This window comes from Benincasa hispida, chromosome 3, assembly GCF_009727055.1.
Source record: "Benincasa hispida cultivar B227 chromosome 3, ASM972705v1, whole genome shotgun sequence".
Lineage (NCBI taxonomy): Eukaryota > Viridiplantae > Streptophyta > Magnoliopsida > Cucurbitales > Cucurbitaceae > Benincasa > Benincasa hispida.
In genome coordinates this window covers 32,409,186-32,417,334 of record NC_052351.1, presented here as the reverse complement: position 1 = coordinate 32,417,334, position 8,149 = coordinate 32,409,186, and the positions used below count along the sequence as shown (strand labels likewise).

The 8,149-nt window shown below is 31.7% G+C and overlaps 1 pseudogene; it reads left to right on the top strand.

The window, feature by feature from the left end:
* Nucleotides 1–1,141: 1,141 nt before the first annotated feature.
* Nucleotides 1,142–3,953, top strand: LOC120074277 (annotated as a pseudogene).
* The last annotated feature ends 4,196 nt before the right edge of the window (nucleotides 3,954–8,149 follow it).

The following is an 8,149-nucleotide window of genomic DNA, read 5'->3' as shown; positions in this document are numbered from 1 at the left end:
GCTGACGTGGTAAACAGTAGAGGAATGAAGGAAGTTTAGAAATCGGAGTTTAAAATTTTTTTATACTCCCATAGTTTATAGCATAGGACATTTTCCCGCTTGTCCATCTTGTCATGGCCATCCTCATGGTCATGGTCTCTTGGTCTTGGAAAGGCTGACCATTCACCAGCACTCCCCTCTCCCCTACCCAAATGGGGTTTGTTTATTAATTATATATTTTTTAAATGTATTATAATTATATAATTGAAACTTATTTGAAAAATATTGATGTCCTTTTGCAAATCTCGTACTTTCAAGTGCAGAGATGTATTTTATAACGATCCTTACATTCTGAAAATATGAAAAATTATAAAATATTAAAAAGTAAATTAATCTTATGCATCATCACATAGGATGCATTAAAATACGGAGAAAAAATTCATTAATCCTCACATTTTCAAGAAGCGAGAAAATTTTGACCTTTCTGACATTTGGAAGTGGAGTAAAAGAGGCGTTTGAGTTATGGTGGAGTTTTCTTTCTCGTGTTTTGATTTTATGGAGTTTATTTATTTTAGTAATTTATTCTAATTCCTATATCTTCTTTTTACAACCCAACCTTATGTTTGCTCTCTAGTGTTGTCTCACACACTATTCCATTTTTGTCGGCTCGCAAAAGGCCTATCCAACCTAGCCACATTGTCTTAGAATTTAGGATCTAACGGCTAATGCACTAACCTTATACATTGAAGAGACAAAATAGGGACATTTTTGTCCAATAGATATCAACTTTACATGAAGAAAAATCAAACTCACAAAATAACTACTGGGTGTAAATTAAAAAACTTACATGCTCTATAATAACCACTAGAATCACTTGCCTACTTCCTTTTCTTGGAAAAAATAAATAAGTAAACCCCAATTTTGGAAAGAACAAAGTAAAACAAAAAACAAAGAGACAAAAGAAAAGGAAGGGAAACAAAACACTTAATTTCCTTATTTTAACTCCTGAACTCATTCACATCCTCTTACCCACAATTCAACAATAACCTAACGTATATATAGAATATAACAAACAGACCACCTTAAATTTAGAAATCACACTACCCTTTTAAGAGAGAGAATTATTAAATTCAATTCATTTTAAAACCATTATAAAAGAAAAAGAAGAAAAGGCCAATAGTTCACAAAAGAAAAGAAAAAAAAATAATAAAATAAAATTTGTTGGGTGTTTTCTTTAAGGTGCCAATGAGTAAACCATTATCATTGTCAACGCAAGGGCTATGGGCATTTGTGCTAATCGTGTTGTTGCATATAATTTCTGATGCAAATGCAGCAGCCTCGTTGAGACGTTTCCCACCTTATGCAAAAGCGCGTAGGCAATTGGGAGCCGCGCAGTTTATTAAAAAGCATCATAGGCCGCCGTTTAAGCCCGGCCCTTGGAAGCACGCTCATGCTACCTTCTATGAAGGTGGCTCAGGAACCTTCGGTATGTCCATCAAGATCTGATTTCTCTCTTTACCTAAAAATATCATTTTTGTTTCAATATTTTAAGATTTATTCGATTTTAGTCCTTATATTTTCAAATATTCAATTTTAGTTTTTATATTTTCAATAAAACTTAAATTCTTTTCTAGGTACGAGAATTGAATCCCTGACCTTTAGAGATGAATGTCATGTCAATTATCGTTGAGTTAAATTCACTTTGGCAATATCTATTAAATTTAGTTCTTCACAGTTAATTTTTATTGAAATTGGCTAAACAAAAATAAATATTTAAAGTGAATACGAGGATAAATAACAAAAAAATAAATAAATAACCAGTAAGGATTAAATTTAAGATTTCTTGAAAGTACAGAAGTTAAAAACAAACATTTGAAAGTACATTATTGACTAAAATTGAATAAGCTTCAAAGTACAAAGAGCCAAATAGTATTTTAACTTTAAATTTATCATAATCCATCAACCTTTCAAGTCAATCAATAACGTAAGATGGTATCAAAGTGATATAATTATATGGGTAATATATATTATGCATCCTTTTTGTAAGATAATATAAAAATATAAATTTTATTTTTTAAAAATTGCCCCACGATAAATTTTTATCCAGCTAACATTGATTTTTTTTTTAATTAAATTTACTATAGCTTATCACTATTAAGTTTTTTTTGGTTGATTTAACATTATCGTGTAAGGAATGGATATGTATAGGTAGTGCATGTGGGTATGACGACGTGGAAAAGGAAGGGTATGGGATGCGGACAGCGGCGCTGAGCATGGCGCTATTTAATAACGGACAGAGTTGTGGGGCTTGCTTTGAAATCAGATGTGTGGAGGATTCTCAATGGTGCAAGCCCGGGCAGCCGTCCCTGATAGTAACGGGCACCAACCACTGCCCGCCAAACTACAACCTTNCTACAACCTTGCTAGTGACAATGGCGGATGGTGCAATCCCCCTCTCGAGCATTTCGATATAGCCAAGCCTGTTTTCCCCAACATTGCTGAGTTCAAGGCTGGCATTATTCCTATCACTTACCGCAGGTAACCATTTTTTTAAAAAAAAATTATTTTCACCTCTCGCACGTGCGTATGTTTTCCAATTTACCCATACATTTTTCGAACCATTTTAAATTACTTTTGTTTTGAATTTTTTATTTTGGGTTTTATTTTATAACAACATTTCATTTTTAATTTCTGTCTTTTAAATTTATTTCAATCCATTATTTTCTTATTTTTTGAAAAGATAATTAAATTATTAGTTAAATTCCAAAAGTTCGTAAACTATTATTTTCCTTTCTGTTCTCTTTCCCAACTTGGTTAGTTTTTTAAACTTGGATAGTTAGTGGATAATAGAATAAATATTATAAGTAGAAGTAGAACTTACGTTTTAAAACCTAAAAAAAAAACAAACAAAAAACTACAACCTCATTCGATAATTATTTAGTTTTTTATTTTTATTTTTTAAAATTAAGTCTATCAATGTTTTGTTATCTACTTTTTGTCACATCTAAATTTTTCGTTTTGTTGTCTACTTTTTGTTGATGTTTTAAAAAAAATGATGTCAAATTTTGAAAGCTAAAAAAATAGTTTTTTTAATTTGTTAAAAAATTTGGCTAAAAATTCAAGTCTTGTATTTAAGAAATATACAAATCAATGTAACAAATAAGAAAATTCGGCTAATTAATTCTCAAAAACTAAAAATAGAAAACAATTTTTTTTAAAAAATAATAATAACTAATTATCAAATGGGTCCAAACAATGTCTTAGTTGTACCTTTTCTGTCTACAAATATTAGAATAATTGGTTAAAATGATGAAGTTTAGGCCATCCCAATAAAAATAGATGCAAAAGTTCATTAAATAGGAAGAAAAACGGACATATACTTCCACCACCACCAAACTTTATAATATTTGAAGCATGTCTTGATATTTATACCTTTTAGGCATTGGTTAATTTTCCAATATGGGACAACATTCTCTTATTTCCGTTTGACTTTTTGCTATGAATCTAAGTCCAGAAGTCATTTCCAATCATAACTATTTAACATCTAATTACTTTCACTCTATGTTGCATTTTTTCCCACCTCTTACTTTGTAATTTTTGTGTGTATTAATGGTTATAAATTAATGGGCGTGGTATATGAATCATGAATTGTGATTGATTATAGGGTTCCATGCAAAAAGCAAGGAGGAATCCGGTTCACAATAACTGGAAATCCATATTTCAACCAAGTGTTAGTGTGGAACGTGGGAGGAGCTGGAGATGTGACCAGTGTCCAAGTCAAGGGTCACCGTAAGCTCAAATGGACAACCATGTCTCGTTCGTGGGGTCAAAAATGGGTCACCAACGCCATGATGGTTGGCGAGTCTCTCACCTTTAGGGTTCGAACCAGTGATGGCAGATTCTCCACTTCATGGCACATTGCTCCCCCCGATTGGCAGTTTGGTCAGACCTTCGAAGGCAAAAACTTTAAGTAGAGAAAATTTAAGATAACCGTTTGATTTTTTTATTTTAATATTTAATTTTTTTTTGTTTTTTCAAAATTGACTTCAATTTTAAAAATACTCTTAAAAGTAGATAATAAAATAAAGAAACTAATCATAAGTGGAAGTAATATTGATAGACTTAATTTTTTTGAAAAAAAACCTAAAAATCAAATGGTTATCAAACGAATTTAAAATACATTTGTATTTATGTAATTTTATGAAAGTTGTTTCAAAAAGCCTCAGTTTGGGTTCTTTCATGAACCTTTTTGTGTTAATTTCCTACTTTAAAGGTGATTAATTAATTTGTGTATTCCTACTCTTACATTTTTGTTAATTTTGTGTGTAATTCAACTTTTGAGAATCATTGCAAGAAGTAAATGGCGTGGTTCCCCATCAATTTTAATTGTTGGAAGTTTTTTTTTTTTTTTTCTAGAATAGTTTGTGTATACATATATATTTTAGGATTGAAGTAGTAGAACTTTTTTATTAAAAAAAATCATTTTCCTTCTAATAAAATAATTTAACAAATTAACATCGCCCTTGCTGAATTTATTTAATTAGTTATTGAAATAGATATGATAGAATTTCACAAGCAAATAATGTCTTTTTTTAAGTACAACAAATGATGGAAGAATTTCAACACATATTTTTTTGTCACTAGCTAGATGCTTTGGATGTTAGTTGAGATGGACATATAGTTTGGCATAAAATTTTCTCTTAGATTTTTTTTTTTTTTTTTTTTTTTTACAATATGTGTGATCGGGTCGTAGGGAATCCAAGTATAAGCACTATGATATAGGTTAGGAAATTTGTAGTAGATGATAAAACGAGTTAAGAAAAATGCAACCGTGATTTTGAATTTTTTTATTTTGCAAATATAACAAAATATTTAAATACTATTTTTCGTTTTCAATAAATTTCAATTTTATCCTCTTATATTTTATTTGGCATTTTTATTTTGTACGCACATCTTCGACTCCAACACCATTGTGCACTTTGACTCTGGGCACTTCACCGTCGTTGTATCCTCAAGTTTTGCAGCGGCAATTTGCTTTGAGATGAAAATCGGTGCAAAAGGTATGAGAAAATTCTAGTTGTGAACATTGTCGATTTTCAAAGAGTTTAATGGATTGATTGATTGCAAGTTCAAGGAGATAACGATTAATATATTCAAATTATATCAGTCACATAATTGATATCTTAACTAAACTAACCAAAATGGACTTTTGCGGGTATAGTAACCAAAATGTATCAATAAGCTAATATATACAATATCAAAAAGTTAATGTTTGTTAACATAATCAAAGAGTTTAATGAGTTAATGTTGAATCATTAAAGCTTCTAATATGTAGATCCATTAGGTCCTCCACTAGTTCGTAACGGGTAAAAAGGAACCAAGAGTTTTGAAAGAATATGAATTATTCAAATTTAAAATTTATTTTGAATAAGATTTGAAACTAAACTATATAATAAAAGGAGATTTATTGTATTTGAATAAGATTCGAATAATAAATAATATGAATGAGATTCATATAGTTTTATATGTTAAATGTTAATGTGAATAAGATTCATATTAATTATGTGAGAGACAAACATTTGAATAAGATTCAAATGTTTAGTTAAATATTAGATATTTAATTTAGTAAATTATTTATTTATTTAATTATTTGATGTAATTAATAATTTAATTTAATTTGATAGATTAATTTAATTAAATATGAAGTTGGGAGCAAGGGTTTAGTGATCACGCATTATTGAAGTGGGTGGCTCTCTGCAATAAGGGTTTGTAAGGACTCTCTCCCTTCTCTATTTCTCTCAGAAACCTTGTTCACAGAGAAAGGAGTTCTTTGTGAATTCTCTCCCAAAAACCAAACTCTCTTTATTCTTGTAAAACCCAAATCCCAATTACTTTAAGAATACTAGTCATTAGATAATACAACCTAGTGAGCCCCATCAAGAATACTAGTCATTAGATAGACACATGTGTACTAACTAACATAGGTCTTCAATTGCGCTTCCCTCAACCTGCTTCTTTGAGTGGCAGAGTAGCAGCAGGATAGTCTTTTGGGAACTGACTGCTACCTGAAAGAAAACATTTGAAAATGTGAGCTAGAAGCCCAGTGGGTGACTTAATAAAAACATAAACCTCATGCTTAAACTGAAAGCTCGAAAACATAATACTGGACTAAAATATATCAAACAAACGTGTACATAAAACCTTTACATCCATTGTATCTGAAACCTGAATCTTAATTAAGACCCTTACTTCGAGCTCTTCATATCGAACTATAGCTAAGAGGGACCCCTATGTCGATCTCTTTAAAAATATATCGATGGGCATCTCAAGCAACTTCCTCTAGACATTAGCATTGATAACTACTCTTAAACACTATAAACATCATTATTCCTTAGTTGAGAACGAGCATATCTCGCTCTAGCTCCCAACGTCTGTTATCGGCCATGAGACCCATGCTTCAGCCTCTCTTTACTGGTTTATGGTCTAGGAGACCCATACTTCGGCCTCTCCTTCAAAACTACCCACGTGTACGTAGAGGTTTCTATGTACCGTCAACACCTTAGGTACATTTATTCAGATACCTTTCTTACCTTCAGTACTCCACTTCATTGTGTTTAGGAATATCAACGCATGTACTTTAGCAATCTTAGGTATATAAACATAGCACATCAAGCTTAGTTTTAACCCTAACGGATACTTCATACTTTATAAAATAAGTTGGCTTAAATCGTGTGGAACTAGCTTATAAAAACTATTAGCATGCGTTAGATATGGAAAACATACTTGGAAAACTTCATACATTAGTAACATCATGCGGTGATAAGCATTCATAAGCATTAACAATTCCAAACTATCCTTATAGCCTAGGAGAAGATATGACTGCCTTTATCCTTAGTTGAGAGTGAACTACTAGATCTAACCCTCAACGTCAACCTTAGTTGGGGAGAACCCTTTTGCTCAATCCCTCAACGTTGTATTACCTACGTGCACCTGGTTATAACTGAGTACCATCATACCTTAGGTACTTCTACTCAGATACCTTCTCAAATGTCCTTCAGTATCGAGTTGCTAAGATACCTTCTCAAATGTCCTTCGGTATTAAGTTGATCCAGTACCTTCTCGAATGTCCTTCGGTACCAAGTTGGTTAGATACCTTCTCAAATATCCTTCGGTATCGCGTTTTAAATAAAACTAGTCATAAACATTTAGTTGAACACTAAGGCTTAGTGCTCAAATCATCATACTAGTTCATCTATCATACTAGTTTATCATAAAAATGAAGTTACTTAAACATACTAAAAGTATTTGGACAAGATAACATATTTAAATCATGTCGATTCCATGGAAAACATGTTTTACTTAACATGAGAAACAGTTTCACAAATACGTTGCTTGGCACTTCATTTAAACACTTAGCATGAGGAATATCTTCAAAGAAATAATAGTTTCTAACATTTAGCATGAGAAATAACTTCAAGGAAATCATGGTTTATAAATCATTAAAACATCAATTCATCACATAGTCACTCATAGCTCGTTGGCCTCTTAACGAGTTATACGCCGCTCCTAGCTCTTCTTGGCCTGAAAGGACATAATTCCCGTTTAAACTACTTAGAATTCCTAGCAAAATACCTCAAATAGAACTTTCATCATCAAAGACAACTTTACCAGCGAGATACTCATCATGAGTGAATTCTTCTCATGAGCGAGATGATCCTCATGAGCGAGATTCTTTCATCCTAGCGATACTCACCTTTCAAGCGAGATTCAGCCCAATTTCTAGCGAGATTTCCTTCTAGACCGAGATCCTCATCACAAAATTAGTGAGATTTCTTTCATTAGCGAGATCCTCATCACAAAATCTTGCTATAATCTCCACGGTGAGCTATTTGCTTGTTTTTCTCAAGCAGCTGTCTGCTTATATACAATTCTCTTTTACAATTTTAAAAAATCATAACTTAAAATCCAGACCTCTTTTGAAGAAACTTCCTCCTACAAACATGTTTATAATTGAGTTAAGTTTCTTACCTTAAAATTTCAGCCAAAAGTTCATTATAATTTAGCCTAGAGCTTCCAATCTTCACCTTGAGCCCTGATTAACCCGAGATTCCGTCTCTTCTGTAATTTCATCACTTTATGTTCTTCTTCTCCTGCAATCTTTCTTCAACAA